Source organism: Odocoileus virginianus, chromosome 6 (genome assembly GCF_023699985.2).
Source record: "Odocoileus virginianus isolate 20LAN1187 ecotype Illinois chromosome 6, Ovbor_1.2, whole genome shotgun sequence".
Classification (NCBI taxonomy): domain Eukaryota; kingdom Metazoa; phylum Chordata; class Mammalia; order Artiodactyla; family Cervidae; genus Odocoileus; species Odocoileus virginianus.
This window is the reverse complement of record NC_069679.1, coordinates 70,114,826-70,142,037: the sequence shown is the minus strand read 5'-3', so window position 1 is coordinate 70,142,037 and position 27,212 is coordinate 70,114,826. Positions and strand designations below refer to the sequence as shown.

The 27,212-nt window shown below is 39.6% G+C and overlaps 1 protein-coding gene across 6 annotated transcripts in view; it reads right to left on the bottom strand.

Annotated features, from left to right (window-relative positions):
• Positions 1 to 27,212, bottom strand: part of SIPA1L1 (signal induced proliferation associated 1 like 1) — a 493,843-nt gene that overhangs the window by 282,305 nt on the left and 184,326 nt on the right. For all 6 annotated transcript variants that reach the window (XM_070469567.1, XM_070469568.1, XM_070469569.1 and 3 more), the window contains one exon: positions 8,349 to 8,413. The gene's annotated coding sequence lies outside the window, so the exon portion shown is untranslated. The remainder of the gene's footprint in view (positions 1 to 8,348; positions 8,414 to 27,212) is intronic.

Sequence of the window (27,212 nt, the reverse complement as noted above, 5' to 3'; positions counted from 1 at the left end):
GACTATATTCTTTTCTTAAGAGAGCAAAGGAATAAAGGAACTGTATCTATCTTCCCTGTCATGCCAGACAAAGGAAAGGAAAGCGCATAGAACATTCTTTACTTTGAAGAGTGTCCTCTAAAAAGTCCTTCAAGGGAAACCACAGGACAAAGAATGGTCTGTCTTCCTGTGGCAGCAATGGCTATCATTTAATTATGCATTCCTGCAGAGTCCATAACGAGGTAGGTGTTACCCTGAACATTCAACACACTCCTTAGCAGTTGAACAGGGGGGAGCAGTAAACGGAAGGGGCCATCCATCCTCAGAGGCACTGAAGACAGCCCTCAATGCAGATTCCAAAACGAGCTGTTGGTTCTGTACAAAAGCTCAGCAGCCATTATGACAATTTACCTGTCATTATTTAACTGCGGAATTCCATATGTATAAATTCCCATCTGGCAACAAGAGAGTCCAATAAATAAAACTAGCCTTAAAACTTCGTAACCGAATTTAGAAGTTAATGAGGTCTACTTATTTCTAAGTCAGCTCGTCAAATTTAGCCCCTGCCCCATCCATTTCTCTAGATAAAGATGTGAAATTAAAGAACACATATTTAGATTAAACCCTCTCTACTGATGGGAGCCACTCTGGCAGTAAACAATTTGGGAGTATCTATTACAATACCCCATGACCTGACAACTGCCTAGAGAAACGTATGCCCACGTATGCAGTGCCAAGGACAAGGATATTCTTTGCAGCCTTATTTGTAATCAGAAACTACTAGAAACAATCTAGATCAGCAGTAGGAAAATGAGCAGAAAAATTATGGTATATTTCCATGATTAGTCTACATAACATAAGCAGCAGTTTAAAATGATGAACTAGATTTATTTCAACCAGTACAGACAGATCCCCGAAACACATTAATGTGAAGTTTTAAAACACAAAATACATTTATATTATAAATACCAAATCAACAAAGTGTTTGCCTCTGGAAAACCAGCAAGAGGAGGCAGGGAGTAAATCTTATAAACTCATTTATTACTTTTATTAAAAAGTTAATTTTAAAAAACACCTTGCAAGGATGCTATTGGGTTATCAAATAGCAGGATTACAGATAAGGCACAATATCTGTGTTGCAGATATCTCTGCAAACACTGCTAAATTAAAATCTAATCAAATATAAAAGAAGATAAATTACCAGGAGCAACCAAAACATCATAAATGAAGCTGGGGTTTTAAAAATAAATAAATAAATGAAGTTGGGGTTTTATCTGATGAAGAAGAGAAGACTCTGTCAACTTAATGGCCACATGAAGCTTCAACTGGTATAACACGTTATTACTGGTGGGAGCCTGTATACATATTCTTTTTCCAGCCTAAAAACTTTTAACAGTAACTGAAAAAGGACCTAATATAGAAATGACAAAATTATGTTAACGTCACTAAAAGAAAAGTCATGCTCCCTTTTAATCACTAAGAATCCTTTCCCACCAGTGACGAATATTAACCTGAGAATGCAAACCTAACTTTTAATAAAGGTCAGCTTACACTAACAATAACAAAGAGGGTCCCCCACCTGGTAGGGACTCTCCAAAAAATCAGGGCTTTGCATGGGCACCATTTACTTCCTTTATTTGCGATCCTGTCAGTGAACCATCAGCCAGGCTCTCATTTATACAAACATGCATTTCTATTCCTCAGGGAAAATAAAATGGCTCTAAATTTAGGGAACCACCTTGCCAATGTTATATCTATCTGTAACTGTTGCTAAAGCGAGAAAGGATGGAGGCAGGAAGAAAGGGGGGAGGGGAAGGAAAAAGAGAAATAACCAATTTGTTGTAAAACTACATATAATCAAAGTAAGATTTACTTTAAATACAATCAAGTGCATCTTTCTCATTTTTAGTTATTTTAATGCCATAAGATTTAACAGAAAAGAAAAAATAATCATAGAATAAAAAGTAACAAAATGTCCTACTTATATTATTGTTAAAAACAGCATGCAAAACATGATCCAACTTTGCTTTTAAAACATACAGTCACACAGGACAAAAATGAAAGAAAATTCTTAAAATGCTAGCAATCCTAAAAAGCAAATGACCCAGTTTCTTCTACAATAAATTACACGAACAAGAAGGAGAGAAGGGAAAATGTTACAGATTAAGAAAGTGTTTAAAGTGACAGATGCTCAAATGAGTTCATCAGGCTTGGATCCTGATTCCAACAAACTGTAAAATGACAATTTTGAGACAAAGGAGGAAGGTGAACATGGACTCCAGGACAAACTAGAAGTAAATAATGTTAAATCATAATCATTCATTCATTAAGGGAAATGATATAGTGACTCATTTTAAAGTCATTTTCTGTTAAAAAATACTTAGTGATATATTTATAGGTTGAATGATATATTATTCAGCCTGTGCTTTCAAACACACATACACAAAAAAGTTTTTAAACCATAAAAACAGGAAGAAGATAAATGGAACAAGAAAAGTAAGATCCCTGTACTTGTTGAAGCTAGATTGATGGGTACAATTTTTGTAAATGTTTGAAAAATCTCACAAATAAAAAGTCAAAATGCTTGCAGGTATAGCTGTCTCTGGGTGGAAGCAGCTGGGTGAGTTGGTGGGAACTGGATTTTTACTTTGACATCTGGACCTTTTACAAACATCCATATTTTATACACTAAATATGAATTACTTTGATTATTTGAAAAAACAAATGTTACTCTTTTGGTAGATGTATTGACAGATGGTGGATGGATGGATGGGAAGGTCTCACAGTGCCCAGTTCTAATGATGCCACCTCTGTGGATTTAATTCTCCCTCTGCTGACACCTAAATGCATTTTATGTCCACTTTCACCAAAGGCCTAATTACATTTGATTGTTTAGTATGACAATTTTTAATTATATCTTATCTCCCCCTCCAGAAAAACAAGCAGCATTTCTTTTTTTGTGTATTTTTTTCCTGGTCAACACTAAGCAAAAAACTCTCTCTATATATTAGGCATTGAATAGGTATACACTTAATTAACTTTGCCACTAATAAATTCAGAGAGAAAGCAAATGACAATAGTAGTAGAATAAATATCCTACTGCTTGTAACCACAAAAGCTTTAAGGTCAGAACAAGCCCAGAGGTCCCTATACCCATCAAATGTTACCTGATCCATTTCTCAAACCATTTATTTTCCAATTGACTGGGGAGAAAAACATCAGTCGGTAGCAGAAAGCAGTCAGTCACTGAACTGAGTTAGATTTTTTTTTTTAATGACTCCATAAAAAAAAAATCAAAGTCTATTAGTTTTTGAGCAACCATTCATTATTTACCTGCTGAAGACTCCTCCAGAGCACTGATCAGTCCATTTTCATTAAGGAAACCATTACGGTAAGAACACAGAGCTAGCCATGTGCAGAGACAAACAACAGTTTGAGAAACATCCCCTGCTCTGAAAACGCTGATGCTATTTGGAAGGACTGTACACCCAAACCTCTCACAGACTCGCTAGAAACTCTAGCATGTTCTGTGCAGATGTGAACTGCACAGAACATGGCAGTTCTTCAAGCCTTCAATGCTTAAAAGCCATTTTCAAAAAGATAGAATAAAATCCTCCTCCCAGGAGGAGTACCAAACGCCCAAAGCACAGCATCACTGGATATCGCTACACCTAAGACTTCACCTACGATATGATCTGAATTTGGCTTTTATGGGATTTTGACAAAAGCCACTCAAACACTGGTAAGACATTTACAATTTCCTTTCATATCTAAAAGATTTTTCAGTTCAGTCACTCAGTCCTGTCCGACTCTGCGACCTGATGGACTGCAGCATGCCAGGATTCCCTGACAAACATTAAACAAAGCCCAGGTTTTAAATTAAGACTCTACCACCTAAGAGTTTCCAAAGCCCTTTGAGAAACATCAGTGTATCATGAAGAAATGGCCGGTGCAAGCTCTCCCCAAGTTTCACCTCCCATTCCATCCTGTGATCCGCTCCAGGAAGCCAGGTGTTCAAGAATGCTCTCACCTACCCAGGTTTTCAAGGCTGGAAGGGGAGGCGGGGACAGAGCAGAGCTCTGCACATTTCCCTCCTTGATCTCCACTCACACTCATACACAGTTCATGTTCTTGCTTCTCTATTCTGATTCCTTATGTAAGAAGCTCAAATCTACTTTATTAGCACATTTTAATTTATTAGACAGTCAAGAAAGTGGGTAACATGGTATCATCGTAAAGAATCGAATCCATACAAATCCAGGGCCTCCAGAATGTGAGCAGGTACTAAGAAATAAGACACACCTCCAAAGATAACTTAATTCCTGTTCCCATGTGTTCTATTCATCCTAGAATGAATTCAGAAGAGGCAATGCTCTATTAGATGTGGAAACTGTATTCTTAGGTTCTAAAGAAGATAAAGGTCAAGAATTCAGTGGGAAAAAAAAAGAATTCAGGGAAAACTTTTTCTTACTGAAAAGAAAAAGGTGATGCTAGGATTAGCAAATGTGAAGGGGTCACACGACAGTTCTACAGGCTGTTAAAATGTTTTCTTTTTTAAGAACAAAGAAAAAGCCTTTAAATAACAAATTAGCATAATGAAATAATGTTGAAGTGATCCCCGGGCATACAAAATTCAAGTCAAATTAGTCACGGCCAAAGATAAAAGGAAAACTCTGCACTCATTCTTATGCAACTCTAAATTTTCATTACCTTCATGTTATATTATACTCAGCTTTTAGCTAATGGGCTTCTCTGGTGGCTCAGCTGGTAAAAGAATCCGCCTGCAATGCGGGAGACCTGGGTTTGATCCCTGGGTTGGGAAGATTCCCCTGGAGAAGGGAAAGGCTTCCCACTCCAGTATTCTGGTCTGGAGAATTTCATAGGCTATATAGTCCATGGGGTCACAGAGTTGGACACAACTAAGCAACTTTCACTTTTAGGTAATAAAATTTCAGCTAGTATTTATCTGAAAAAATCTAAAAAATGATACAAATGCCTTATTTACAAAACAGAAGCAAACTCAATGACTTAGAAAACAAACCTATGGTCACTGAAAGGGAGCGGGATGGGGGGCAGGTCAATTAGGAGTTTGGGACTGAGGGCAGGGAAACCCACTCCAGTATCCCTGCCTAGAGAATCTCATGGACAGGTGAGCCTGGTGGGCACATGAGTGAGTCCATGAGGTCACAAAGAGCTAGACACGACTAAAGTGATAAGCATGCATGCACATACTCCAAAATAAAGTAAAAATTCAGAAAAAGATAAAGATTTAAAAAATAAAATAAAATTTAAGCTAGTATATATTTGAAAACATTGATTCCCTTCTGTACCCTCAATCCCACTGTGAAACTCCAATTCAGGATGAGCCTCAGAATCTAACAAGTCTACTCAAGGTAAATATTTGAGCTCTTCTTTGCAGTAATATATTCAAACTCCTGTTATTAGTTAATCTACTATCTGTCACTGGGCTATGTTTAAAGAGGAAATGGTACTGGATATGAAGAGCAGTTAACTCACATTTTAAGGTAGACATAATTTGTTGAAATAATGAGAAAAGAGGGTGCATCAGTGGATAAGACGGGGATCTACAGGATGGACAGTCAGGGACAAAATGTTTTCCAAGCTTCCATTTTTTAACTCATTTGTGAGTCTGCTATCAACAGTATCATCCTGATGACCAATGTAGCATTTCTTGCTACCACTCCACATAACACTAAGGAAGTCTAGGAGAATACACTTTTTTTTTCTTTCCTTTTTACACTTACTAAATGGTTGGCACTTCCCATAAAACAACAAAATGGATGTCTTTAGTTTTGTGTATTACATCCACAAGCTATTAGTCTAAGTAAATGTGACCAGTGTTATTCTTTTTTATTTTGAAGAAAAAAAAAAAGTGGAGAGCTTTATAAAATTTTCTCAGGGGCTTCCCTGGTGGCTCAGTGGTCAAGAATCTGCCTGCCAATGCAGGAGACACAAGTCTGATCTCTGATATGGGAGGATCCCACATGCCACGGAGCAACTGGGCCTGTGCGCCACAACTATCGAGCGTGTGCTCTAGAGCCCAGGAACCACCGGGAACCACTGAGCCCCACGTGCAGCAACTACTGAAGCCCAGGCACCCTAGAGCCCCTGCTCCACAACCTAAGAAGCCACTGCAATGAGAAGCCCATGCACCGCAACTAGAGAGCAGCCCCTGCTCACTGCGAGAGAAAAGCCCATGCAACAACGAAGACCCAACACAGTCAAAAATAAAGAAATACAATCATTTTTAAAAAAACTTCCTTAGCTACTCTCTCATGAAAAGCAGAAACCTAGCATCCAATAACCACACTGCAACAAAGGGAAAAAAATTTAAGCAATATCTCACTCACCTATGAGTGAGATATGAGCCTGGTAGGCTCCTCTGTCCATGGGATTCTCCAGGCAAGAATACTGGAGTGAGTTGCCATTTTCCTTCTCCAAGATACACACAGAACCACATATAAAATACAAGGTATTGCGAGTTTGGGTTTTCTTGGGTATTTTTTGTCTTTTTGGATTTTTATCTTGCAGGAAGGGAATGGTTTCGGATATTCCTTGACTAGAAGTTAAGAAAGGAATACGGATTTAGAAAGCCACAGTCAGGCCACCAGCAGGTCTGGAGAACTGTTCCATTATGGCTCCTTCCCCTCCGCTGTCTGAGTAGCTCCAGCGTGTATGAACGCATAAGCGAAGATTCTCCCACCTCACTTAACAGATGTCCTATACCAGCATCATCAGATATTACCACCATTAAAAATTCAACTGAAAAAAAAAAAAAAAGACAGGGTATGGCTGCTCCACCATAAAAGCTACACAAGTTTAGCCTCATAGTAACTCTCAAACTTAACACTTTCACTAACTGTCATATTCAGGTGTACCAACCAGGAATTGATCCTTATTTAAGAGTGTTTAAAATACTTTAAGACATACAGGGAGTGCCCTGAAGGTGCACATTTCAATAGTATACAGGTACTGAGGAGGGGAAAAAAGTAAATCTTGAAAAACAACTTCCAAGATTGAGGCGAGAACCAGAGGGCCCTCAACAACATGCACTGATTTTTTTTGTCCTTTGCAAAGTACATGAGCCACGGCTCCCTATGTGGAGCAACCCTGCAGGCTGTTTGCTTCACCATTCAGCAGTTTTTGATGGTTCCAAAGAGCTACATTCTCAAAAGCAGTTTTTCAGTTGTGTTACTGATTTAAAAAAAAAAAAAAAGCTCGAGCTCTTCAAACAGTTAAAAATCAGAGATCTAAAAATCTTTCTTGGATTCCCACTTCTTAAAGAATGATTCTGGGAATGGTCAAATCAATGCTAATAGGAAAGTGTCCTAATGTACTTGAAAAACATTTTCAGAGATAATCATTTTCCACTTTCTCTTACTGAAATTCGAGGAAGGTCAGAAATAGCAAGCCACTTTGAAATCAGTGCTCCAATTACCCAGCGGGCATCTGAAAAGAAGCCCTCAGCTTTGCACAAAGGTTTGCAGAGGTGAGATGCTCAGATAACCTTGACCGCCCTTCACAGAATGCAGGACTCCAGAAGACCGGCTCCTTAGGCAATCTGCTATGACAAAGCAGCAGACAAAAAAATTCCACACTCTGCTTCAGCATCTGGCTAAGAGGAAGGTTAAGTACAAAGTAACAAAACCAAAGCAACCTACCTAACATCAAATCACTTGTTTTATCTGAATTTAGGAGCTTAGCATATTACAGCACTTCAGCCTATAGAAAAGTCTCTTTCTATCAAATTAAACTGTTACTTTGTTCAATGAGAATGTCCCTTAATAAGTGAATAAAGTGTTAAGAGAAATATCCACTAAACGTTGGGATAAGCCCAGGACAGAACTGGGTCTCTATCCAGCAGTAACCAAATGCAATCACTCTGAATCAATAGCAAATGTCAATCCAAAAGATCATCCAGCCATCTCTCAATCTTTCAGGAGCTTGGTGTTCTAAATTATACATTAATGCATCAGGATTAACACGATTCTTATTTAGAACACAGGTTAGGATTCAACCTCCCAACAAAATTTAAGAAACACAGATGTTCTGAAATGCTGGTGGAATGAAAATAGTCATGTAACAAAAATACTACTAAGTTGCCAGAAAGATAATTTACTCTATAATGACAAAAATGTTGAATTCAGAAATCAATGACTAAAAACTGCACAAGAGCCGCCTGTCTTCCCTGTTTCTGCCTCTCAGCTATTGAACAACAAAGGAGGAAATACCAGTGAGGAAAGATATAGAATCGACATTTACCAAATCAAAATTTTGCTGTACGTGGCAGGTTTTCTAACAATAAACACTGAGTTCAATGATCCTTTGTAACTAATCTCCCAACTCACCTGATTCCACTTCAAAGTCATGGTAAATCTTCCTTCCAAGTCCAACTTGAGGTATTCTCACAAACCTAGAATAAAATAATTATGAACTTTAGTGTGATCAGATTATTCTCAAATTTTGAAAATAGAAATAAAGGGGGAAGTCAGAGGTGCCAATCAAGTCATAACTGTGAAATCCTATACTGATCCTCTTTACTTTGTAATCTCTTATATGTAGTCAACAGACATCTAAATTTAAGCCAACCAATAGCCACTTCTATTTACACAACATTCTTTTTTCTTGAACTTTTTATATTGTATAATATAAAATTTACATTTATATACCACAAAATTGGGGTATAATCGATTAACAACGTGATAGTTTCAGGAGAACAGTGAAGGGACTCAGCCATACATACACATGTACCCATTCTCCCCTCCTGTCCACGCTGCCACATGAACACTGAGCAGAGTTCCATGTGCTATACAATAGGTCCTTGTTGGTTATCCATTTTAAATACAGCAGTTGGTACATGACCATCCCATCCCCCACCCCCAACCCAGCAACCATAAATTCATTTTCTGAGAGTCTCTGTTTTCTTTCTGTATTGTAAGTAAGTTCCTTTGTGTCATTTTACATAAGAAATTCTTAAACCTGACTGTTCAACCTCTACATAGATTGCCAATCCAGGACCTCACCCCACATAATCTGATCAGGGAGTCTGGGGAGAACCCCAGGAAACTATGAGTGAGAAGTGCCCCCCACAAGGTGATTTTGATGTAGCTGGTGATAGACGTGCCTGTGGGAAGCACTGTTCCAAACCAGTGCTTCTCTGCAGGGGGCAGTTCCAAACCCGGAGGGACATCCTGCAATGTCTGAAGGTTTTTTTGGTTGTCACAGCAGAGGAAGGGGATACACATGATTGGATTTAATCGGCAGAAGCCAGGGATGCTGCTAAACAATCTACAAGGTTCAGGACAGTACACTTAAGCAGCCCAACAGTGATGAGATAGAGAAACCTGTTCCAAAGCAACCAAATACTCTGATGATTTAGAAATCCCACAATCCTCTCACTGGTCATTTCATGTAAGTTATATATAAACTCTACTAAAATCGTAAGACATTTCCAGGCATCAGACATACATTGCTGTTGCTCAGTCATGTCTGACTCTTTGCGGCCCCATGGACTGTAGCTCATGCCTGCATTCTTTCCCAGCATCACGATCTTTTCTGATGATTAAGCTCTTCCCATCAGGTGGCCAAAATACTGGCCTTTCAGTTTCATCATCAGTCCTTCTAATGAATATTCAGGGTTGATTTCCTTCAGGATCGACTGGTTGGATATCTTTGCAGCCCAAGAGATTCTCAACAGTCTTCTCCAACACCACAGTTCAAAAGCATCAAAACTTCAGTGCTTAGCCTTCTTTATGGTCCAACTCTCACATTTATACATGACTACTGGAAAAACCATAGCTTTGACTAGATGAACCTTTGTCGGCAAAGTAATGTCTGTGCTTTTTCATATGCTGTGTAGGTTGGTCATAGCTTTTCTTCCAAGGAGTAAGCATCTTTTAATTTCATGGCTGTAGTTACCATCTGCAGTGATTTTGGAGCCCAAGAAAATAAAGTCTGTCACTGTTTCCATTATTTGCCCATCTATTTGCCATGAAGTGATGGGACCAGATGCCACGATCTTCATTTTTTTAACGCTGAGTTTCAAGACAGCTTTTTCACTCTCCTCTTTCATCAAGCTTCTTTCATCAAGAAGCTCTTTAGTGCCTCTTTTCTTTCTGCCACAAGGGTGGTGTCATCTGCATATCGGAGGTTATTGATATTTCTCCCTGCAATCTTGATTCTAGCTTGTGATTCATCCAGCCCAGCATTTCGCAAGATGTACTCTGCAATAGAAGCTAAATAAGCACAGTGACAATATACAGCCTTGACATTCTCCTTCCTCAATTTGGAACCAGTCTATTGTTCCATGTCCGGTTCTAATTGTTGGTTCCTGACCTTCATACAGGTTTGTCAGGAGGCAGGTATGGTGGTCTAGTATTCTCATCTCTTAAAGAATTTTCCACAGTTTGTTGTGATCCACACAGTCAAAGGCTTTAGGGTAGTCAACGAAGCAGAAGTTGATGTTTTTCTGGAATTCTCTTGCTTTTTTTATGATCCAATGGATGTTGGGAATTTGATCTCTGGTTCTTCTGCTCTTTCTAAATCCAGGTTGAACGTCTGGGAATTCTCAGTTCACATACTGTTAAAGCCTAGCTTGAAGAATTTTGAGCATTCCTTTCCAAGCATATGAGGTGAGTACAATTGTGTGGTAGTTTGAACATTCTTTGGCATTGCCTTTCTTTGGGATTGGAATGAAAACTGACCTTTTCCAGTCCTGTGGCTACTGCTGAGTTTTCCAAATATGCTGGCACATTGAATGCAGCACTTTTAAGATGCCCAACATTAACACCCACAGTGAAAAAAGCAAAAAGTGTTAATCACTCAGTTGTGTTTGACTCTTTGCAACTCCATGGATTGTAGCCCACAAGGCTCCTCTGTCCATGGAATTCTCCAGGCAGGAATACTAGGGTGGGTAGCCATTCCCTTCTCCAGGTGATCTTCCCGACCCAAGAATCGAACCCACATCTCTTACATTACAGGCATATTGTTTACAGCCTGAGCCACCAGGGAAGCCCCAGTACATGTACCTATTTCTAAAATATTAAAATAAGTCAGACTATACATGTCCAAAAGAGCTTCTAAGAAATCCGTTTTTTAATGTTTGGGGACGTGAACACCATTTCAAATTGGGTTAATTTCCAAACTCTGTTCCTAAACATATAAAGTAGAAGACTAGAAGAGTAAGAAGAATCAAAACTTAATTTCACTCACAGATATTTCCAATCCCTGTTGAAGACAAGGTGGTAAGTTCCTCTTTCCAACCTGTCACCTTGGATTCCCATCACTCATTCAGCCAAATATAAAGGGACTTCAGGACTTACGTTAACTGCATTCAAAACAACAGTCGCTGAGTACCTACCATGTTCCGGCACTATGATCTTACATAACACAGCAGAACAGAGTTCCAGAAGACCCTGCAACCTGTCCTTCCTACCCTACCATAACCATTGGTATAAACACCAGACAAAGACTGTTGGAAAAAGAACCTATAAAGAATATTCTGAGTACCATACACCCCAGATAATAAAACTTGCACTTTTTATGTGCCTGCCCTACAAATTGTTACCTACAGAATGGGAAAGGAAGCCTGAAATATCTGAAATATGTACTCTGTTTTTTTCATCTTAATAAGCTATAACCAGCTAATTACATAAACAAAACATACCTGACACTTATAACCTACTTAGCTACATGAACAAACATGCCAACTTCAAACTCAAGTGAAAGGATGTGATTTCCAAACACACTTAGGAAGATTTCACCAGAATTACTGCATTCCAACTGGACAACATTTCCATATATTCTAATTACAGTCTGATTCTTCCCCTGAATCCCCAGTGTTATCAAGGAACTACTCAATCAAATTCACCCAAATCACCCCAGGCAACAAGCACCTGGATAGCTGGTGGGTGAACTGGTATTCCTATCTCAAAGCACCAGAAGGTTCAGGGGTCCAGGCAGAATGTGTGCCAGAGGCAGGGTTCCAATCTGGAGCTCCCCATCCAGCCCTAAGCATCTGAGAACAAGCCAAATGATTAGGAAGCTTTGCTGAATGACATGCTTTCCCAAAGGTAGGGCTAAAACACAGTCTAGACTCAAGATGCCTGTTAACTCAATGTAGAGCCCATCACACCTCCACCACAAAAAGACCAGCAAGGAAGACAGCTTCAGACAAAAACAGAACAGCGGTGATAAACTTCTTAATATCCATCCATGGCTCCGGCTTTATGAAGCAAAGTAATTTGGGGGTATTCCTTTCTTTCTCCAGGAAAGGAAGAAAGGAAAATCCAAAACTGAATAGGAAGGTTCAGAAATATTAGTGCACAATCTGAAATTTAAGCCCTCCTTTCATTTTTCTAGATTTAAATCGGTCTTCAAACAAAAATTCATAATTAAATTTCAAAACATAAACATTTCCTTTTTTTCTCTCTCTTAGCAGTAAAACATATTCTGTTCCAAAAAAGAAAGGTTGCTCAATTTCCTGTCAAAAGCAATCCAGAGAAGGCCACCTACACTGTAAAAGCAGCAAGGGAAAAAAAAAATGCTGAAGAAAAGCCTGTATGTGTGGGAGTGTTCTAAGTGCAATGTAACTACCACTCTGGGTTTTAAAAGCTTTTTTCCTCGATCATTCTGAGAAATATGAAAATTAGTGTAACTGATGAAGAGAAGCTTGTCCTCCAACCTATCTAAGGAAAACAAGCCCTATGAAGGGTTTAGTTCCACCAAAGAAAGCAAGGGGTGGGGTAGGGGGGTGTGCACAATTCAAGGCCTTACACTGTGATTCTTCCTACTAAGGAGGAAGGGCAGATTCTATCAAATAGATAACCTACATGGAATGTTCTCTGAGCTAAAAGGCTGCTCTGACAATAAACCCTCTCCCCCACACCATCCTACTCCTATCTAGAACCACACAAATTTTCAGACTAGGGCCTTTATCCTAAACCTCTGGGGGCTAACCATTGACACACACAGTCATAACATGGCTAGATTGTGGATCAGTACAGCAATGAATTTGTCAGTTTCCCCTAAACCTGCTTATACTTTCTGAATACTTAAATTCTAAGACAGCAATCAACCAGCCCAATACATTTTACTAAAAGTCTGAACATGAACATGATCGGCACTAAGGCAGAGGCAGAATGGTTAAAAAAAAAAAGAAGAAGAAGAAGCAAAAAGCTTAAACAGCTCACCAGAGAACTGAGGGGAAACGAACAGTACAGAAAATAAGTTGAAATTAAATACAGCATTATCACTGAATTGTAGCACAGTAAAGTGCAATGTTTCTGTAAATCACACTTTGCCTGGAAAGGAGTGTTTTGCTTTTTGTCACAAAAGCAAAACACAGGTGAAGGGAAGTAAAGAATGAACTGGGAAAAGAACATAGTAAGGAGATGATGGTGAATATTTTAAAACCGGAATACCAAAAGACAAAGCGAGCTACGACAGGAAGCCGCAGAGGAAGTGCAGTTGCCAGACAAGACACAGGAGAAAGGAAATCTCTTCAGCCTTACGTGTGACTGGCTTGATAAGCCAACAGTTTTGAAAACGCCAGCTCACAGGAGGGGTCTTCTTTGTTCTCTTTAATAACCTCAGGCTAACCTACCAGAAACATTTTTTAAAACGCTGCACAACTAGAATAACTTAATTTCCCCAAACCATTTGAGAAAGTGAAGCCACTCAGTCATGTCGAACTCTTGGCGACCCCATGGACTGTAGCCCACCAGGCTTCTCCGTTCATGGGATCTTCCAGGCAAGAGTTATGGAGCTGGTTGCCATTTCCTTCTCCAGGGGATCTTCCTGACCTGGGGATTGAACCCGGGTCTCCTGCATTGCAGGCAGACGCTTTACAGTCTGAACCACCAGGGAAGCTCACTTGAGAGTTAACCGCGAACATCATGTTCTATCACCCCTACAGAGTTTGGTGAGTCACTTCTATAAACAAGGACATTCTCCTCCAAAACTGCAATAATTACGGCCACCAAGACCCAGAAATTAACAGTTACAGTCATCAAATCCACAGTACAGTCACCTAATCCACAGACCAGCCTTGACTTTCTCCAATTACCCCATAGCATCCATTTTAGTAAAAGGATCCAATCCAGGATGTCTCGCTGCACTGACTTTTCAAAGCTCGATACTCTATTTCAATCGAGAATTCCTCACACTATCCTTGACTTTCACGACCTCAACAATTTTGAGGATGTCAGGCCAGTTTTGTAGCATGTCCCTTCCTTTGGGTTTGTCTGCTAACTTCTTGATGATGACTTTCAAATTATGACTTTTCAGCAGGAATACCACAGAACAGTCCTCTCTTCTTGTTGTACCCTACCCGGTGGTATGCTATTTCCAATTTTTCCCCCCTGACTGGGAGTGCAAACATAAATTACTTAATTAGGGTGCTATCTGCCAGATTTCCCCACTGTAAAGTGACTCTTTTCCTCTTTGTAATTAATAAGTATTTTGTGAAGTGATATTTTCAGACTATATATCTTAATTCTCATCAAACTTTTACCCAATACTTGATTGATGCCCATTGAAAATTCTTGGCCAAATTAATTATTTGATGATAGTTACCAAAAAGTGATTTTTTTTCCAGTCCGATAATTTCAACCATTTTAGTGGGGGAAAATGGTATTTAGAAACCAAGATCCGGGTGTGCATACTGCAATTGTATTGTCACTATTCCAAGGTCTCTAAGTGAATGAAAACACACACTTAAATGCACACACACTTACTTCTTCATTTCTTTCTATATCCATGTCTACTGAAAACCATGAGTTCATACAGACACCCTGAATTCCAATCCAATACTGCAAGATTTGTCCTGGTTTTCCCCTTTCCCTTCCTATAAAGTGGTATATCTGGTTCCTATCAATTTCTATTTCCCTACTGGATTCATCCTCCAGGGATGTCACACACTGTTCCTACCTCTGACCCACTATCAGAAGCCTTGCTCTAAAGGACCAGTAAGAGGGAAGCCTAGGATAGACAAAAAAGGGAAAAAAATCATAGATAAAAATCACCCTACACCAGCCAGACACCACCAAAAAAAAAACAACAACTATAACCCCAACTCCATGCCCATCAGCAAAGGCGGGTGGAGATCCAAGAGTTCTACACTCACTGGCAGTGATAAAGCACTCTTCAGAGACAACATTTTCACAGAGCCCAAACAGGCAAAGCTAAAAACACACAGTAGTCCCTTTCTATTCTCGAGGGACACATTCCATATCCCCCACTAGCTGCCTGAAACCATGGATAGTACTGACCCCTACACAGATACATCTCGGAGATACTGCAGATTCAGCTCCAGATCACTGCAATAAATTGAGTATCTCAGTAAAGGAGTCAAATACATTTTGGTTTCCTAGTGCATATACAAGTTATATCTATACTATACTGTTGTCTATTAAGTGTCCAGTAGCATTAGATCTAAAAAAAAACACGTATTACCATAGATTAATTTTAAAATATTGCTAAAAAATGCTAACCATCATCTGAGTCTTCAGGGAACCATAATCCTTTTGCTGGTGGAAGCCTTGAAATATTTTGAGAATTATCAAAATATGACACAGAGACTCGAAGTAAGCAAATGCCTGACATGGGATTGCCACAGATCTTCAATTCATCTTTCTTTCCTTATTTCATCAAGAACTTTCACCTTTTTACTTAAAGCAAGTCCTTCATCTCTGGCACATCGAAATTGCCAGCATCACTATTCCTGATCTTTGGAGACCATTATCAAGTAAAATAAGGGACCCTTTAACAGGAGCACTGCAATTTCACAAGTGTCAATCTCATGACTGCGATGACTACAAGGTGACTTTAACAGACAGGGATATGCTGGACAAAGGGATGGTTCACATCCAGGGCGGGATGGCCCAGGATGGAGCCAGATCTCATCACGTTACTCAAAACGGTGTACAATTTAAAACTGATGAACTTTTCCATGTAATGGAATTTTCCATTTAATATTTATTTCTGGAATTTTCCATTTAATATTTTCAGAGCACAGCCAATCAGAGATAACTAGAACCATAAGAAGAGAAACTTCAGATAAGGGGGGACTACTACATTGTGTACAGATATACTTATTTTTCAAAGCAAGGGAGTGCTGAACATAAAATTCTGGATAGCGGTCCCCTCCAGAGGAGGCAGGAGGGTGGGATCCTAGAGGTCCCACACAGCCGCTTCGAGTACTGACCCGGCTCCAGTGCTTCGTGTGAACTTGCAACGCAGAGCACAAGTTTCTTGACAGGCACCACGGTGCTTCACCAAACCACAAAGCACAGTGGTTTAGCACAGCCTCAATTTTACATTTGAGTTCTGAGGCGTAAAAACGCTAAGCATGTTTCCTGTGGTCACACAACGAACAAACAAGGGCTCAAATGCAAAGCCAGGTCTGACCTGAATGCTTTTGACTGAACCCTCTACTATCCCTCAGACAAAAGAACACGGGCAGGAGAAACGTAGTTAATGATTCTGAGGGTAAGACTCCTTCCTTCTGTGCCTCTGAACCATCGCCAAAATGGTTTTCAGGGCATAGGAGAAACAGGGGCCTAAAACCAGAGGTGTTAAAAATCTTCCTCAAGGCAAGGACAGAGGGCAGAGGCATAAATCTGGACCAGACTTGAGACTTCAACTGCCAGAGAGTACAATCCTGTAGGGAAGAGCTTCCATCACATTCCATAGGCTTACAAATGCTGGTTCAGCTCAGTCACTTAACAAAACCTGCCCTCAGAGGGCCCCGGTAAAATCTCACTGCTAACTGACGTTTTGTTTTGCTCTGAAATCAGAGGACGAGAGAAGACCAACAATCTATTCATGAAATTCCAACCACAGCCTAAATATGGTGCAACTGTACATGACTTAGTGCATGGCATGAAACGTCAAACCAGTGATAAAACATCAAGCCCTTTTAAAGAATTTATATCACGGGATAGGAAAGGAGAATAATACTATTCCAAAAGGAAGGACAAAGACATCCTGGGAAGCTTAAATACCACTCTACTACCTGGGGTCAGCATGGCAAAGGGTGGGGGAGAGGGGGAGAGTTAAAAGTAGTAAAAACCTCAAAAGATGGGTCTCCATAAAAAGAAAACAAAGAAAAGATACTGTATTTATCTTCTCAAAAAGTCAGAAATAACTACAATGTAACTGCATTGCCAGAGTCTACTGAGGTCTTTAATAACAAGTCACACTTCCTGGAGAAGTCTTATTATCATCACTAATGATTTTGTGATTTTAGTTCACGTTTCCTAAGTTTATCTTTAAACTGTAGCAAGTTTTTCCACTGTAGAGTATAAATTGTTGTTGTTCAGTCACTCAATCATGTCCAACTCTTTGCAACCCCATGGACTATACATACAGTCCATGGAATTCTCCAGGCCAGAAAACTGGAGTGGGTAGCCGTTCTCTCCTCCAAGGGAGCTTCCCAACTCAGGGACTGTACCCAGGTCTCCAGCAATGCAGGCGGATTCCTCACCAGCTGAGCCAGCAGGGAAGGCCAGGAGGACATGTGGTGGATGGTACAAAGATAGTTCAAAACTCAGTCAAGTTCTATGTTGCAGCTTAAAACTGTGCACCATACAAAAAGGTTAAGAAATGCAAAATCATCTTGTAACTACAATAAGCATGTGAGAAACACACACAGGAAAATAAATCCCACTAGATGAAAAGGAAAGGCATTTAAAAGAACTCTTTAGGGCCAAGGCTTTTTTTAAGTTTCTTTATGAAAAGCAATCAGGTGCTACTGAAATCCACATCTGACATTAAAGAGACAAGAAGTTATCCCAAGGAATTTTTCAGTGAGAATGACAAACGGAGTAAATTAATCCACAGGCACTTGTTTCTTCCATCCTATTGTATTAAGTTTATGTGATCACAAGGTGAGCCGTCATTATCCTTGAGAATTAAAAGAGAAAAGCCCAAAATACATAAGAAAAAACTGTGTTACTTTAACATCAAAAAGAGAAAATCTTGAAACCCATTAAAGAGTTTCACTGTAAACTCGCAGACAATGAATTTTGGGTAAAAATCAATATGCCTATTTGGAAAATAAATCCTCCCAAGCTAACCTAATTTCTTGTTACTGAGACAACCCACTTATTGAGAGACTACAGGACTTGAATTTTTTAACAAACTGGACAATTGGTGAAGACATAAGAAAAATGTTCTTCCCAGAAAAGTACATACCAGTAGTTCCTTGATCCTAAGTTGTAAAAACAAGTTCTTATTCTTCCTTTCCCTGTAACTCTAAGCATGAAACTTTTATACAGAGTCAAACAAATAAAATGACTGGAAAAAAGGCTAACGGGGTGATGACAAGAGAAATAAGTCCTTTTACAGGTTTATTATCATCATGAAGCTTCTCCATCTCAGTTTTTTTTCCCCAAAGCAAAAACCTGGAATTTATTCTCCACCCCCTTCTTTCACATCCCATATCCATTCTGTCAAGACCTATAAATTCCACCTCCTGAAGACCACCTAGAATTCCTCGGTCCTCCCTACCTCCACAGTCACCACACTGGTCTCAGCCACTGTTCTCTCAAGACAGTTGTCCCAGATTCCTCATTCATCTTTCTACCCATGATTACTTTCCACAGTGGTCACATTGACTTTTTAAAAACTTGAACTATATTTGATTCCTCCACTGAAAATCCCCCAGGACTTTTCATGTTCTGAGATGCTTAGAAATGTGAAGGGTTTAATATTTTGCCCTAATTTCAAGTTAACAAGTTAGCCTGCCACAGTTTGTACAGACGCTGGCGGAAGACAGGAGACACCTGGGTCAGAGACAGGACTTCATTACCCAGAGCAACGGAAATAGCCAGAATTTCAGCATTTTGGGGATCAGCTTCCCACGAGGTAACTAACACAAAGAAGTCCAGATGACACCTGCACAGTAGTGGGTTGTTTAACAGGAGAGGAACCCAGAGTTTAATGAACGAAAGTCTTTAACAATGGGCAGTAAGTCCATCTGACCTTTTCCCTAGAAGGTGACGGTGTCTTTACTACACTAGACAACAGTGTGCTTGATTACGGCTCTGGAGAGAGACACTCTCTATCTTCGAAGGCTGATGACCATACAAATTATCCTTGAAAAGGCCATCCAGAACAAGGGTAGACAGTGCAGAAACACGAGACACATGGAAAGCTGTCTCCCGACACTACAATGAAACTCAAATTTCTCACCATGGTCTACCAAGCCCTATGTAATTGATCCCTTTCTCTTTGATTTCATGTGGCCATCTTTGGCATCCTCGTAAATAAGCCAAGCTTGGACTATCCTGGCAGTGCAATGGATAAGAATCTCCCTGCCAATGCAGGGGACATGGGTTCCATCCACGGTCTGGGAAGATTTCATATACCGCAGAGCAACTAAGCCCAAGCACCACAACTACTGGGCCTGTGTGCCACAGCTACTGAAGTCCACGCACCCCAAGCCTGTGATCTGCAACAAGGAAGCCACTGGAATGAGAAGCCTGCGAACCTCAATGAAGAGTAGCCCCCGCCTGCCACAACCAGAGAAAGCCCGTGAGCAGCAACAAAGACCCAGTGCAACCAAGAATAAAATAAATTATTAATTAATTAAAAAAAAAAAAAAAAAAAACAAGCTCTCTGCTGCCTCAGGGTCTTTGCCTGTGTTGGTCTTTTTATCTGAAATGCTCTTTCCCTGGCTTGGATGTCACATCCCAGAAAGACTTTCCTTCATCAATCTACCCATATACAATGCAACACTCATTTATTTCCTTTTGATCACTCTGCTCACTCATTCATTCCATAAACATTTATTGAGCACCTACTATGTGCTAATCATTATTACAGGAACAATAATTACCTCATCAACTTATTTACTGACAGTCTTCCTTGACAGTAGAAATCTTTAGATTCAGCCACACAGGCCTAGAACTTAAAACTGTGCCCTCAATAAAACTCTGCTGAATAAATGAGTAACTATTATAATACGAAGCACTGAAATATTTCCAGATAAACATAGGAAAATAACAGAGCACTGAATAAAAGGCATGGAATTAGGAGTGAAAGTCCTAAAGTCAAACCCTGGAGTCATCTTTTAGTGACATGTAAGTCCATCCTAAAGGAGATCAGTCCTGGGTGTTCATTGAAAGGACTGATGCTGAAGCTGAAACTCCAGTACCTTGGCCACCATGCAAAGAGCTGACTTATTGAAAAAGACCCTGATGCTGGGAGGGGTTGGGGGCAGGAGGAGAAGGGAACGACAGAGGATGAGATGGCTGGATGGCATCATCGACTCAATAGGCATGAGTTTGAGTAAACTCCGGGAGCTGGTGATGGACAGGGAGGCCTGGCGTGCTGTGATTCATGAGGTCGCAAAGAGTCGGACACGACTAAGCGACTGAACTGAACTGAAGCAATTCTACTAAGTTCCTGTAAAACGAAGAAAACTCGTCTCCCACCTAACCCATAGGATTACACGAGGATCAAACGATGGAATCTATTTGGAAGCCCTTGTACCACTAAATATAACTTAAAACAAGTAACAAGTTGACAGTTAATAGTCATTAGATATTCATTTAAGAAGAATATATTAGGCCCCTACTATGAGGCTGAGCCTATTATGGAAATTTATAATAAAAGTGTATAACCTAAAATGAAATTAAACAATGTTTTGTTGCTTAATAAACTTGAAGGGGAGTCATTTTCCCACCTTTAAATGCCCTATGAACACACCTTAAAAACTTTCAGATAAAAGGTGAGTCACATTTACCTGTCCCTGACCCCAGAATACCATGTTTGTTTATGGTATTTCCTCCTCCACGTATTTTATATATAGCAGGGTGTATATTGCTGGGCTTCTCTGGTGGCTAAGTGGTAAAGAATCTACCTGCAATGCAGGAGTCGCAGGATACACAGGTTCTATCCCTGGGTCAGGAAGATCCCCCGGAGGAGGGGGCCTGGCAACGCACTCCAGTATTCTTGCCTGGAGAATCCCCATGGACAGAGGAGCCTGGCGGGCTACAGTCCATAGGGTCACAAAGAGTTGGACATGACTAAAGCGACTGAGCACACACAGGGTGTATATGTTAATCTCAAAACTAAAAAAATAAGATTTTCTTCTATGTCTGTGGGTCTATTTCTGTTTTGTATGTCTGTTCACTTTTTTTTAGATTCTACATATAAACATCATACAGTATTTGCCTTTTTCTGCCTGACTTCACTCAGTATGATAATCTCTAGGTTCATCCAAGTTGCTGCAAATGGCATGATTTCACTCTCTTACGGCTGAGTAATCCTCCACTGTATCTATGTACTACATCTTCTTTATCTGTTCATCTGTCAACAGACACTTAGGTTGCTTCCATGTCTTGGCTATTGTAAACAGTGCTACAGTGAGCTTAAGTGATATTTAAGCAAGCCATGCAAATGTCAATTTAGAAAAATTTTAGACTATACTTACATCCCTGAAAGCCAACCTCCAAAATAGGAACTTTTAGCCTTCTGACAAAGTTAAGAATGTATCACTTTTGTCTCCTTTTACTGACTTCATGTGAAACCAAACAGTCTCTTCACTGCAACATGGGATGGGTGTGGAGGGGGGGGTGTGTAATGAAGGGAACATAAGCTTCATCTAAGAATAAAAAGGGCAGCTTCAGAGTCACCATATCAGGTGGTCAACAGGAAAAAACGATGGTGTGAGCACTGGAGGGGCAACTTGACTGCAAACAGGGACAGTCAACGCAAACATGCCACAGAACTGGGGAGCATTCACCAATAAACTAATCTTCTATGACCTCACAATAAAATTACTCAAAATTAAAAGGATATTGCTCCCATGATATAAAATGAAGTATAAACTGATAAAGGTGAGGATTTACCCAACTTTCTTTAGAAAGGAGGTGAACTGGGGTATGAGAACCATATGACCAAGATTACTTTTGGATAATATTTTTCAAATTCATTGTAAATATACACAACAGCAGGTACATCATGCTGGCAAAGAGGTGCTTCTAAAAATTAAAATCAAGAAGAAAATATGAAAATGATGGAGAGAAGTACATGGGAAGGCTCTCTGGAACTAAGAAAGACATCCAGGATAAGAGGGATGCAGACAAATGATCCACAATGTACAGATGAGAAACATCAAAATAGAGATACATACATCTACACACACACATTCCCCCACAGTGTTATATTCAGTCACTTTTCAGCACACATGTGAAGATCTCTCAAAAATGCCTGCTCACATGTTATGCATTTTAAAGATGGCTACTTATTCCAGATCTGGGAAAAAGGAGACAGCAGTAGTTACCAAACTATTCACACAGGTCTCGTTAACCACACTTTCACAATAGTTAAGTACAAATACAGACTTTCTTTTCAAAAAGTTTACAACTTAAATCATGGGGACAGGGGGAGGATATAAAGACAGCAGTAACATAAACCAAAATGCTGGTAAGAACAAATCCAAGGATGGCAAAAGAACATGTAGGTCAAAGGCCAAGTCAATGGCAAGAACAATGAATAAGTTTCCAATGGGCAAAGAAAAGGCAGAATAGAAGAAATCAGGGGGAGAATAAAGACAGGAACGGCTGATGTGCACATGGTATTTTAGTAAACAAAAATGTGGTTAACACATTTTAAATATCGAACATACAGAGAAACACTTAAACTCTAGAGGCTGCTGGAAATTTTCCCCAAGAGCCATAGGAGATGAATTGGCTTTACTGCCCAGTCAACGGCTGTCTTCTAGCTCTGGCCTCATCCTTTATAAAGCCAGGGAGCCAGAGGCCTACTTTAACATCGTTCTGGCATCCATGAACTTGTGTGGGATCAATTATCAAATGATTACAGAGATGACCACTGAATCTCCTCATCCTGTAACTGTGCTAGCTATTAGCACATAGCATGTCATTCAAAGTCACTGTTGTGTTGTGGACATTTGCTTTTAAATACAGAAAAGCGAGCATTCAAATGAAACTTGGAGGACCTGTTATTCTATCAGGCAGCTGAAATTAAGTGACTACTGTTTTTAACTTATGATGGTATTAATGCCTATGAAGCTTTGTGATCTGTTCATTGTAGAGAGGGAGGCAGGTCAGCGGAGTTAGTGTGTGTGTGTGTCCCCAGTTTTACCCAAACATAACTGACATGCAATACTGTATTAGTTTGGAGCTTCCCTGGTGGCTCAGATGGTAAAGAATCCTCCTGCAATGCAGGAGACCCAAGTTCAATCCCTGGGTTGGTAAGATCCCCTGGAGAAGGGAATGGCTACCCACGCCAGTATTCTTGCCTGGAGAATTCCATGGACAGAAGAGCCTGGCAGGCTACAGTCCATGGGGTTGCAAAGAGCTGGACACAACTGAGCAACTAACACCTTCATTTTCTCACTTTTTCATTGTATTAGTTTAAGGTGTACAATGTAATAATTCGATATATGTACATATTGTGAAATGATTACCACAGTTAAATTTGGTTACCATCCATCACGTCACAGGGTTACAAATAAACAAGCATTTATCACAGCAAAAGAGAATGTTACAATTCTAATGATGAATTAGAAAACTTAATTTTATACACAAAAGTAGTTCAGAACTTTCAAATACTACCTAAATTGGAAAATAATAACCTTCAGCAAATTAATCTAAAGAACTGAATTTTAGTCATTCAATTCCATTTACACCAAAAGCCTTTCAAGAAAAAAAAAACATTCTTTGTGGGAATTTTTCACACCTTGTAAAGCAGAAAACAAACTTTGCACCTTAGATAGCAGAACTGCCTCATTTACTTAGACAAGATGTTCAAACAAGATGAAACAGTGGCTTATACATTTAAAAGGCTGCCTAGATCAAACAAAGTCTGATTAACCACACCTGGCAAATAATGCCAACAAAGCAACACTACCAACAAATTGCAGAGAAAGTGGTTCATTCTCTGGAGCCAACTGGAAGGGGCAGGAGGGCTGAGGGGTTGCTGATGAAAGGCTAGAACCACTCCACAGAGTTTTAAACAACCTGCTACAGAGCCCACGTTACCCTAGAGGCAATGAAACCACCAAAGGTTTACTAGGGATTGCCATAATCAGAACCAAATATGCACGTATAGATGTGTGCAAACACAGACACACAGAGACACATACATACTTTTCCCCCCAAGACAATTTCAACAGTGAATGGAATACAGCCTGCAAGAGAACAGGCACTGAATATAGAAATGCTAATATCAAAACTGTTGCAATTTTCTAGCTAAGAAATGCCTGGAACCTGAACTAGCTGAGTGGAACAGAGAAAAGAGGGAATCTGAGAGACAGAACACTGACAACACACGGATGGGTAATATTTCCTTGAACTCTAAACATTCATATTACATTCAAATATCTACTACACTCAAGTCCACTGAAGAAAACAAAACGATGAGAAAAATAAGAAATGAACAGAAAGAATTACTTTACTTTCTACTAGGATGGGTATTACCAGATGGGGTAACTGAGAAAAATAAAATCAAAGTCAACTAAAATCTCTGTCTTGAATGGCTCGAGAGGTCAGTGGTACTTGTACAAGTAGGAAATTGCACTGCCATAAAATGAATCATACACTACTCTCAAAATGGATATTTCTACCAAAGTAACATTCAAAGAATCTCTGACGTTTTTAATACTTCTCTTCAGTATGGTCTGAAATCATTCATTAGCCACAGAAAGACTGGTTCAAGAAACAGACTTGGCTCTAAATGGACATTTTGAAATTTGTCAACTGAGTTTACCTTGAAAATCTACCAGGAAATAGCTTGCATTTATCAAAAAGATATGAGATATCCTACAGAAGAAACATTCCAAAAACAGGACTAACTCAAGGTTCTCCATCATGAAAAACAGATGCTATAGTTAGATAGCAAAGCTGACTCAATAGACATGAAACTGAGCAAACTCCAGGAGAGAGTGGAAGACAGGGGAGCCCAGCGTACGGCAGTCTGTGGGGTCGCAGAGTCAAACATGACTTAGCAACTCAACAACAACAAACAATGAATTTCATAATATAATCTAAGGTTCATGCTCTAGTTTAGGGTTTCAGTATTAACTCATTGCATCACATTTTCAAAGATAGTAAACCGTTTAAAAAACACACAAGTTAATATAAGGTAAATCATTGACAATGCTACTCAAAACAACACAAAGGTATACCCACCTATACAATGTAATTACGATTAACGCCTAATACAAGAACTAAAAGACAACTTTTTAGCAAAAACATCACTCCATTTTTACCATACCATCTTTTCTTTCTAACTCAAGAGGTATAATCAACAACTAAAATTGTAAGATATTTAAAGTGTACAGTGTGATAGTTTTATATATGTATACACTGTGAAAGGATTCCTTCCATTGTGTTAATTAGTCATCACTTCACATATTTAGCTTTTTTCTTCTTCCTGAAAGTAGAACTTCTTAAAAAATTCAATTATTGAAATGAAATTCTGTACCATACAGTGCTATTAACTATAGCCACCACATTATACATTTTATCCTCAGAACTTATTCACCTTATAACTGAAAGTTTGTAGCCCGTACCACTTGCTTAATATTCAAAATCAGAATAACTGATCACTTAGACCAAATCTCTTTGTGGAACATGCTAGTTTCTAAAGATTAAGAGACTGATCTTGAACTGGGAAAACACACACACACACACAGATCCAAGTCAATGATTCAAAGTAAAACCAGAAATGAACAAAGGACAATAGCTGGCTGAAGGCATAAAAATTAGGTTAAAAGCAGCAAAAGAGCAAACACTTGTTGAGAGCTTCCTCTAAGTCAGGCACTGGGCTAAGAAGTGCAGACACCCTCTCCCACCCCATCCCCAGTGCAGAGTGAGTTTGAGTAACTGATATAAGCATTATGAAGGCAGGGGCTTCCTTGGTAGCTCAGTCGGTAAAGAATCTGCCTGCAGTACAGGAGACCTGGGTTCGATCCCTGGGTTGGGAAGATCTGCTGGAGAAGGGAATGGCAACCCGCTCCAGTATTCTTACCTGGGAAATTCCATGGACAGAGGAGCCTGGCAGGCTACAGTCCATGGTTTTGCCGAGTCAGACTTGATTTAGCAACTAAACAACAACAAATGAGCTACATAGGATGCAGAAAGGGAAATGGACTCTGACAGTGCTTCTTCTCTGACAACACATAGCATACTTCTTTGAACACGTGCATACATGCTCAATCACTCAGTCATGTCCGACTCTTTGCAATCCCACAGACAGCAGTCCACCAGACTCCTCTATCATGGAATTTTCCAGGCAAGAATACTGGAATGGGTTGCCATATCCTCCTCCGGGGAATCTCCCTGACTCAGCAATCAAACCTGCATCTCTTTCATCTCCTGCATTGGCAGGCAGATTCTTTACCACTGAACCACCTAGGAATCCTTCAGTCCATGGGGTCACAAAAGAGTCAGACACGACTTAGCGACTAAACAACAAATGAGCCACATAGGATTGAGAAAGGGAACAGGACTCTGACAGTGCAAAGAAATATAAAACCACTAGCATATGCTCTGTGCTCTACCATTTCACACTTGCCAAAATCAGGCATGCGTTTCTCTGTTATTCTGTCAAAGCTACTTTATTGATAATGTCTGAAGTATTATGAATTTGATGAAATTATGCATCATTAAGGATTCTTTTTGAAAAAAATTTCCTAAGGCTCCACCTCTAAAAAAAGACCACGATAACCACACATTTGGCTATAATTATGTCCTCATGTGGCTTCCCCTGCATACTTCATAGCATCATATCATACAATACAGCCCAATTACAAAACATGACGAAACCTCCCAAACCTCGTATCCATAACTGAAAAGGTGAAAATCATTTTTAAACAAGTTCTAACATAAATTTCCTCTTTCGAGTCAGTTGGAAAAATCACACAAATTTTCTCAACTTTCCAGTTACTACTTATCTATCAGATGAAGTCAATAACAGGTTACCTTTCTTCTTAATGAGCCAGAAAGGAATGTATCTTAACTTTAGAAGGTGCTTTGAGCATATTATTCAACTATAAGCTTCAGGAATATCTAAAATGTTAGGTTTTTTTTGCAATACGAATCCACATCACTAAATTCAAACATGAATCCAGGAACTTCCCTGGTGGTCCAGTGGCTGAGAATTCACCAATTCACTTGCCAATGCAGGAGACACGGGTTTGATCCCTGGTCTGGGAAGATCTCACATCCATTGCAGCA